The sequence below is a fragment of the Polypterus senegalus genome, unplaced genomic scaffold (genome assembly GCF_016835505.1).
Source record: "Polypterus senegalus isolate Bchr_013 unplaced genomic scaffold, ASM1683550v1 scaffold_941, whole genome shotgun sequence".
NCBI lineage: Eukaryota > Metazoa > Chordata > Cladistia > Polypteriformes > Polypteridae > Polypterus > Polypterus senegalus.
Genome location: NW_024384694.1, coordinates 1 through 9,383, shown reverse-complemented (window position 1 = coordinate 9,383; position 9,383 = coordinate 1). Strand labels below are relative to the sequence as shown.

At 37.1% G+C, this 9,383-nt stretch overlaps 1 pseudogene; it reads left to right on the top strand.

Annotated features, from left to right (window-relative positions):
• The first annotated feature begins 7,843 nt into the window (after positions 1 to 7,843).
• LOC120522078 lies at positions 7,844 to 8,014 on the top strand (annotated as a pseudogene).
• The last annotated feature ends 1,369 nt before the right edge of the window (positions 8,015 to 9,383 follow it).

The following is a 9,383-nucleotide window of genomic DNA, read 5'->3' as shown; positions in this document are numbered from 1 at the left end:
GTCTACAGACCACCAGGGCCATATTCATTGTTCATGACTGAATTTAGCAACCTTCTCTCTGATTTGGCTATAAATTATGATCACGTAGTTCTGATGGGGGATTTTAATGTACACATTGATGTGGAAACTGACACTTTTAGCAAATGTTTTATTTTTGTTAAATTCAGTAGGATTTTGTCAGATTGTCAAAGGTCCAACTCATAATCATAACCATACATTAGATTTAATTATAACTTACAAAGTTGAAATTCAAAATTTAAATATTACTCCATTAAATGTAGTTATTTCCGATCACTTCTTAATTACGTTTGATTTAGTTCTGCCCATGCCAGCACTCAGATTAAAACAAAGACAGTGCGACATCTAGATTGTAATTCTGCTTCAAAATTTATAGATACCTTGAGTAAGTCGAGTGTAATTGTGGAAAACCATTTAGATCAGTTAACATCAAATGTAAACGTGGAAAACAATTTAGATCAGCTAATATCACATTATAATGTGACCTTGAGAGATGCTCTGGACACAGTGGCTCCCTAAAACAAAAGTGATCAAAGCACATAGAAACTCTCCCTGGTTTAATGAAAATACTCGAGCTCTTAAATTAGAGTGTCGAAAACTGGAGCGCAGATGGAGAACAACAAAGCTACATGTCTTTCAAATTGCATGGACAGAGAGTGTAAATAAATATAAAAGCCCTCTTTAAAGCTCGCTCAGAATACTATTCTACATTAATAGATAGCAATAATAAAAATCCTAGGGTACTTTTTAGAGCAGTGGCTAAATTAACAAATGGGAATTCAGATCAACAGTGCAAAATACCAACAGATATTAGCAGTACAGACTTTATGAACTTCTTCAATGAGAAAATTAAAAATATAAGATCCCAGATCTCAGCATCACAGTACAAACCAAATACTAGCTTAGCAGACCCTGTCACATTGCATTCAGCACTTTAATAATTTTAATCCTGTAACTCACCAGGAAGTCTTAACTTTAATTACTAAAATGAAGCCCACTACTTGTTCCCTAGATCCAGTGCCAACAAAACTAGTAAAAGTGCATTGGATGTTCTTGCAGCCCTATTCTAACATTATCAATAGTTCATTACTGCATGGCACAGTACCTGATGCACTAAAAGTGTCAGTCATTAAACCTTTACTTAAAAAGTCAGACCTAGACCCACACATACTAAATAACTATAGGCCTATTTCAAATTTACCATTTCTCTCTAAAATACTAGAGAAAGTAGTAAGCCAGTCAGCTTCAGTCACACCTTACGCATTACAATTTATTTGAGAAATTCCAGTCTGGCTTTCGCACTGGTCATAGTACAGAAACGCACTAACACGGGTTGTAAATGACATTCTGATATCCTCTGATGAAGGAAATTCCACTGTAATTATGTTGTTGGACTTAAGTGCAGCATTTGACACCATTGACCATTCTATTTTACTGCACAGGCTAGAAAGCGATGTTGGGCTTACAGGCCCGTGCTCGCTTGGTTCAGTTCTTATTTATCAAATCGATTCCAGTATGTACAGAAATGTGCAGACAGTACTCCATCATTATACACAGAAGTTCAATATGGTGTCCGCAGGCTCAGTACTGGGACCTTTACTGTTTTCACTTTACATGCTTCCACTGGGATCTCTCATTAGGAAACATAATGTTAATTTTCACACGTATGCAGATGACACCCAGTTATACCTTTCGTTTAAATCAAATGAAGTTTCTCCGATGTTGTCTTTAATTAGTTGTGTTAGTGAATTAAAGGAATGGATGAATGAGAACTACTTGTCTTTAAATACAGATAAAACAGAGATGTTAATTGTTGGAGGGAATGACGCTGATCACAGCAATATTTTGTCGTCATTTAACTCAGTTGGAATCCCAATTAATTTTACTGAATCAGCCCGCAATCTAGGAGTTATCTTTGACTCTAGCATGTCATTTAAAGCGCATATTACAAAGTCGTCCAAAACATGTTTTTTCCATCTTAAAAATATGTTAGGAAATTAAGGCGCTTTCTAAATAAACAGGATTGTGAGAAATTAATTCATGTATTTATCTCTAGTAGGATTGACTACTGCAATGCGGTGTTCACTGGCTGTTCAAACTGTTCTCTATACAGCCTCCAGTTAATCCAAAATGCCGCTGCAAAATTATTACAAGAACAAGAAAATATGAACACATAACCCCAGTTCTTAAATCTTTACACTGGCTCCCAGTTAAGTTTAGGGCAGATTTCAAAATCCTCCTTTTAACATATAAAGCATTAAATGGCCAAGGTCCGGCTTACTTGTCTGAACTTATCATGACTTACAAACCTGAGCACATTAAGATCTCAAGATGCCGGTCTGCTTAGGATTCCAAGGATTAATAAAATAACAGTGGGAGGTCGAGCTTTTAGTTACAGGGCCCCTAAACTGTGGAATGGTCTTCCTGCTTCCATAAGAGATGCCCCTTCAGTCTCAGCCTTTAAATCCCGGCTGAAGACTCACTACTTCAGTTTAGCATATCCTGACTAGAGCTGCTGATTAACTGTACATACTGCATCTCTGTTGTTAGTCATTAGCACTATAACATAAGTAACATGATAATTATATTTGAATACTAACCCTCACCTATTCTGTTTCTTTTCTCGGTACCCAAATGTGGCCATTGGTGCCACGCCCACCTGCCAAGTTGTTTGCCTGCCTATGGTAAAGTCATCCCTGATGGAGGATCACAGGAATCATGGGAAAGAGGGTCCTTTCATGAGCAACGTTTCAGCCGTGGCATGGCCAAATGGGGAGGCAGCTAGATGGATCCAAACCTAATTATGTCATATCATCTACTGTTAAACCGTACTTCTAAAATTTTTATTATGCTGTCTTAAGGAATTGTTCTGTTCTGTATATTGTGTTGTATTGACCCCCTACTTTTGACACCCACTGCGCCCAACCTACCTGGAAAGGGTCTCTCTTTGAACTGCCTTTCCGAGGTTTCTTCCATTTTTCCTACAAGGTTTTATTGGGAGTTTTCCTTGTCTTCTCAGAGAGTCAAGGCTGGGGGGCTGTCAAAAGGCAGGGCCTGTAAAAGCCCATTGCGGCACTTCCTGTGTGATTTTGGGCTATACAAAAATAAACTGTATTGTATTGTATTGTTTGCCTCCATTGCGATCTGCAAGCGCTACTGGGAAATGGTCCAGAATGCAATGCCGTACTCCTCCTTTACTCGCAAGAAGAGCGACAATTGCCATGAGAAATCCCCATACTCCTGGCAAGGACATCTCCACGTTCCTGAAGCGGTTCTGCACCGTGGTGAGGGAACCCACCCAGATCCAGGACGGGAATGGCTTGTGCGGGTAAGTGGTGGTCATCATCAGGTTATGGAAGGACAGCGTCTCTCAAATGGCCTCCAGCACCTACCGTGAGTTTCTCCTTGAAACTTCGGCAGCAATCCTGCACTACCCTGACCAGCCAAAATTTTGCAGGAGATGCGGGCGATGGGCGCGTGCTGAAGGACTGCAAGGAGGCCACTTGCAGGAACTGCCGTGTGACTGGCCCGCGAGACGAAGACTGTCCCAGGAAAAGCCCTGCAACCTCTGCGGACAGACCAGCCACATGTACAAAGACTGCCCTCAGAGACAGAAGTCCTATGCTGCTGTGACCTCAAACAGTCTGCATGGAGGGAGGACAAAGCCAATCTGCCTGCCGATGGAAGCAGAAAGTGAAGTCCTCCTCCACAGCACCGGGCGCGGCACAGGTAATCAAGAAAAAGGTTGAGTAAGTTATGTAATGTTCAGGGAGGAACAGTGGGTAGGGATGAAAATGGAATAAAAATGGGATATTACAGTTTCCAGGTCAAGCTGAAAAAGGAAGAAAACGGTGCTATAAAGCACCTACCACTATTCAGCTGGGAGCTGCCAAGGGGTAATTTTCTATCTTGGTCAGCCCAAAATGTGTAGAAAATTTGACCAAATTGGCCACATAGCGTCAAAATGCAATATCGAAAAATGCCGTAAATGCAATTTAATTGGGCATAGTGGGAAAGCATGTCAGGAAAAAGTAATATGTAACCTTTGTGGGGACCCCACCCATAGTTTCAGAGACTGTCCAAAGTCCTTTGCGAACATCAGCAAAAAAGGAAAAAAATAAAGAGGTGATGATACAAATAAATAGGAAATACGAAGATAGTAAGGAAGAGGAAGAAAGCATGTTTTTGTTTCAAACTCCAAGTGGAGAGGAAAACAGAACGAAAATTAAAAGTATTCTTTTTAGTAGTAGTGAAGAACAAAGGGAGGAAAAAATAGAAGACCTTATGGAAGAGAAGTCGAAATATGATAGGATAAGTGAGAGTGAAAAGAGATTAGAAGAATCTATAAAAAGCATGATCTCAAATTGAAGACATCCAAAGTATCTTGGAAAAAGCACCTTCAATAAGGAGAGCGATACAGGGAGCAGAGGAAAGAAGAGCAGAAAATGAAAATGAATGGTGTGATCTCTCGAGTGATGAAGAAGACTCATTACCAGTGTTAGAGACAGAAGAAGCGTCAAAAAACAGTAATCCCTTTTTAAGTAAGGACATTGTGAAAGAATTTCAGAAAATAACGCAAATTAAGGAACAAGGATATAAAAGGATAGGAAAAGAAAGGAAAAAAGAAGAGGAAGACAGTAAAAGGAATATAATTATTTCTATTCAAAATGAGAGTAGCCTCTATAAACGTAAGAAGTAGTTTAAGCAAGAGGAGAAGGGATGTAATTTATGGGTTTTTGAAGGACCTTGAAGTGGATGTAATAGCCTTACAGGAATGTGGGATAACATCCAAAAAATGTTATAAAAAATTACAAAAGGGGTGGGAAGAAGGGAAAACCTTTTCAGGGACCATCTTCAATAAAAATGCAGGAGTAGGATTTATTATAAAGAATAAAGAGGTTACAGAAGTAAATTTTGAAGAAATAGTCAAAGGAAAACTTTTAGGAGTAAAATTGGAACTATGGAACTAAAATATGAAATTTTAAATATATACACACCGAGTGGAAAACATGAAAGATTTGATTTGCTACAGAAGTTAAATCTTGTTTTGGCAAAAAAAGTAAATTGTAGTTGGAGATTGTAATTGTGTAGTGGACGAACATCAAAGAAAAAGGTTTGACAAAACCTCTAGATTGAAGAGAATACTACAAGATCATCGGCTAAAAGATGAGTTTAAGGAAGGAGGTGGGAATGGCATGGGATACACGTGGAAAGGAGGAAAAGGAAAGCCTGAGTCACGAATAGACTATATATTGTATGCAAAGGAGTATCATATGAAGAAATAGATACAAAAGGCAACTTTTTTCTCTGATCATTGTTGCATAATAGGAGAGTTGAAAATAGGGGAAAGAAAAGAAAGAGGAAAAGGCTATTGGAAACTAAATATTGAATTATTAAAAGAGCAAAGTATACAAGAAGAGTACAAAGTAGCTTACCAACAGTGGACCACACTCAAAGATTGTTTCCAAACAAATAGCGAATGGTGGGAATTAGTGAAGGAAAAGACAAAAGTCTTTTTCCAGAGGAAAGGAAGACAAAGAACGGAAAAACAGCAGGAAAAGATGCCGAAATTGCAGGAAGAGTTGGAAAAAAAGTATAATCAGAAAGATAAAGAGGAGGAAGTAAAAAGGATTAAAAGGCAACTAGAAGAATTATATAAAAAAGGAAGAAGAAATAAAATTCCAAAGTAGAGTACAAGAGAAGGAAGAAAATGAAAAATGTACTCCTTTCTTCTTTAAAAGATTAAAGAGCAAAAGAACAAGAGGTATAATAAATAAATAAAAAGACAAGGAAGGTAAGAAAAAAATAAAAAAGAAATTATTGAAAGTTTTTACAAAGAATTGTATGGGAGAGGGAAAAGAATAGAAAAAGAAGAAAGGATTTTTGGAAGAGTATGGAAAAGGAGAGAGAAAAGGATAAGGAAGAGGAGTAAGTTTGAAAGAAGTGGAGGAAGCTTTAAAAAATAGCCCGAAAAACAAAACACCTGGGATAGACGGGCTGCCAGTGGAATTTTATGTACAATTCTGGGAACAAATTAAATGGGATCTCTTGGAGATTATTAGGGAAGTAAGTAAAGAAAGAGAAGGCCCAGGATCTTGGAAGAAAGGCTTGATAACACTACTTCCAAAAAAGGGGGACATTAAGGAAGTTAAAAATTGAAGACCAATAACTTTACTCTGTGTAGACTATAAGATATGGAGTAGAATATTGGCTAAGAGACTAAGAAAATTGTTGGACGATATAATACAAGAGGACCAAGTATGTGCGTTGGCTGGAAGGCAAATAACGGCTAATCTTATGTTGTTGAGAGAAATGATGGATTATGCATCCCGATGGAGGTTCTGAATATAGACTTAGAAAAAGCTTATGCTGTGTTAGATCACAAATATATCTGGGAAGTCATGAAAAGGATTAAAATTCCAAAACAGTTAAGAAAGTGGATTAAAAACTGTTATAAAAATGTGACAAGTCAGATAATAATAAATGGAAATATTTCAAATGTAATAGAAATTAAAAGAGGGGTTAGACAAGGCTGCCCAATGTCCGCAAGTCTGTTCGTCCTGGCTATGGAACCTCTGTTGGAAAACATCAGGTCCGAAACCGCAATAGAAGGCTTCATAATACCAGGAAGTCAAGGAAAGGAAGTAAAAGTAATGGGATATATGGATGATGTCACGATTATGTGCAGAAATACTCTTTCAGTCCAAAAAGCGATTGAATGTGTAAAGGTCTTCTGTGTGGCATCAGGCTCTAAAATGAACATTAACAAAACAGAATGTTTGATAAAGGGAAGCTGGAAAGATATTGAAGGAATAGAAGAAAAGGGCATAAATGTTAAAAGAACAGAAATAGAATCGGAGAAAGTATGGGACATGATGGCAAAAAAAGAACTGCCCAACAACTTAGCAGATTTAGCATGGGAAGCGGCACATAATATAATGAATACCAATGAAAATTTGAAGAAAAGGAAAATGGCACAAAGTGGAAAATGTCCAAGACAGAATTGTCAAATGATGGAGAACACAGAACATGCCTTATGGGAATGCACATTCGCAACAAAGGTGTGGGAAGAGACAAAAAAGGTTTTTCTTCCAGGAATAAAACTGGACAAATATGTGATATTACATGGCAGGATTCAGGAAAATGATAGAAAAAGTTAATATGGATAAGAATTAATATAATAAAAGTAGTAATATGGAAAGCAAGAAATGTATTGGTAATTAAAAGAAAAAATATATGTCAGTGTTTAGTTTGTTTCAGATGATCCAGAAGAACATGAGAAAAAGGAGCAATAAAAGGTAAGGAAAATGTATGAAATTCCTCCAACATCTCTCTATTAGAATATTAAGATGCAAGTTTTAGGCGACTGTTTGTGACAGGTAATCGGCTAAACCTTTAGCCCTGGGTTATAAGTACCCTCGTGAAAAAGGCAAAACGGAGAGAGAAAAAATTTTTTTACAGTTTTAAGGAAAAAAAACTATATTTTAATTTTAGTGAAATATAGAATAAAAAAGCAGTTAATACAAATACAAATTACCTACAACACCTTATTTACATATACAAGGGTTATGTATAGAGAAAGACTGTATCAGACTATAGCGGAATACAGTCGTTTCTATTTGAATATTGGTATAGATTGTAAGACTACTAGACTGTGCTTTATATATATATATATATATATATATATATATATATATATATATATATATATATATATATATATATATATATATATATATATATATATATATATATATATATATATATATATATATATATATATATATATATATATATATATATCCCAAACATATGTAAATAAACTATATTTTTTCAAAAAAAAAATCTGTTCTTATCAGTTTAATATCTGATACGTCCCTATCTGGGGACCATATATTAAATTGAATTTTGGAACAGGGAGATGGAATAGGGACTTGCTCCGTCCACTTCACATCGACCTGGTATTGCAGTACTTTTTATACCTTTGGTATAAAACAAGACAGGCAGCCTTGGCTGGGGATTGGCTACTATGAGGGAAAGGAAAGAAACTCTAGCCAGAGCAGGATTAATTTAATTAACTGAATAAATAAATAAGTTAATTAATTAAATAAATAAAAAAAATTCATGTGTGCCTGTAGGCCGCTATTGCTTGTAGTATTTCCAGCATTCCAACAGATGTCAGGAGGCTCGAATTAGAAAGCAGCTGTTGTGGGTGAGTGCAGTAGTGTCGGACGACCAAGCCTATACAGCTAGCAGGAAGCCTTATTACAGTTTTTTCTGATGGCTTAAACCCTAACTGTGATTCTTATAGCACAATTTCTAAAACTATTAATACTTATAGCAAAACCACTCACTGAGTTTGCAAAACTAAAAGCACAAACACTGCTTTGCACTCAGTTTGCAATTTTGTAACACACACTTTGCAAAACTGTAGGCACAATTCACTGCACAACACTCTTTTTGCAGAACTTTAAACACAACTCACTGCTTACACTCAATTACCAAATTTCCAACACACTACTAGCAAAATTATACACATGTATGGCTTTCATTAACACTATTTTGCCAACTGTCTGGCACACTTTCACATGTGAAAACTGTTTTAGATAATTGGTTCACTTTGCAATCAGCCTAAGCACTATAAATAAGCCACAGGTAAGCTGTCTATGTGGAGTGCAATGGAAGGAGCAGTAAGAGTGAGAAGAGTGAGAATCAGAGTAGGCCGAGGAGGCTGAGTGAGAGGACGTGGAGGTGAAGAAGTTGGAGGAAAAGGACGTGGAGGTGAAGAAGCGAGAGGTTAGAGGAAGTTAGAGGAAGAGGACAAGGAGGAGCAAGAAAAGACGAGGAGGGAAAGAGGAAGGGTAAGAAGAGTAAGAAATAGAATAACTGATGACATCAGAGCTACAACAGTGGACCATGTCATCAACCATAGGATGACCCTGAGGGAAGCTGGCCAACGGTTCAGCCTAAATTGAGCTTGCTACACTGTGGCAAGCATCATTAGGACATTTGAAATGAGAATCGGTAAGTACTTTGTAGCACTGCCATACTCTAATGAGAAACACAACAGTACCATACATGCAAAAATACTGAAATTGTTACTTTACAGAATTGCTAGACGTCCAGATGTTGGGGGCAGAGGCAGAATGTTCACTCCAGAGCAAGAGACCCATATAGTGAACATGGTGATTGCCAATAATGCAATAAGACTGCACGAAATACAGCAGCATAATTGATAATGACACCATCTTTCAAAATATACACAGTGCAAGCATTTCTGCACTAAGTCGTGTACTTGCGCGCCACAGAATAAGAATGAAGCAAATTTACAGAGTTCCTTTCGAGAGAAACACAGAACGTGTAAA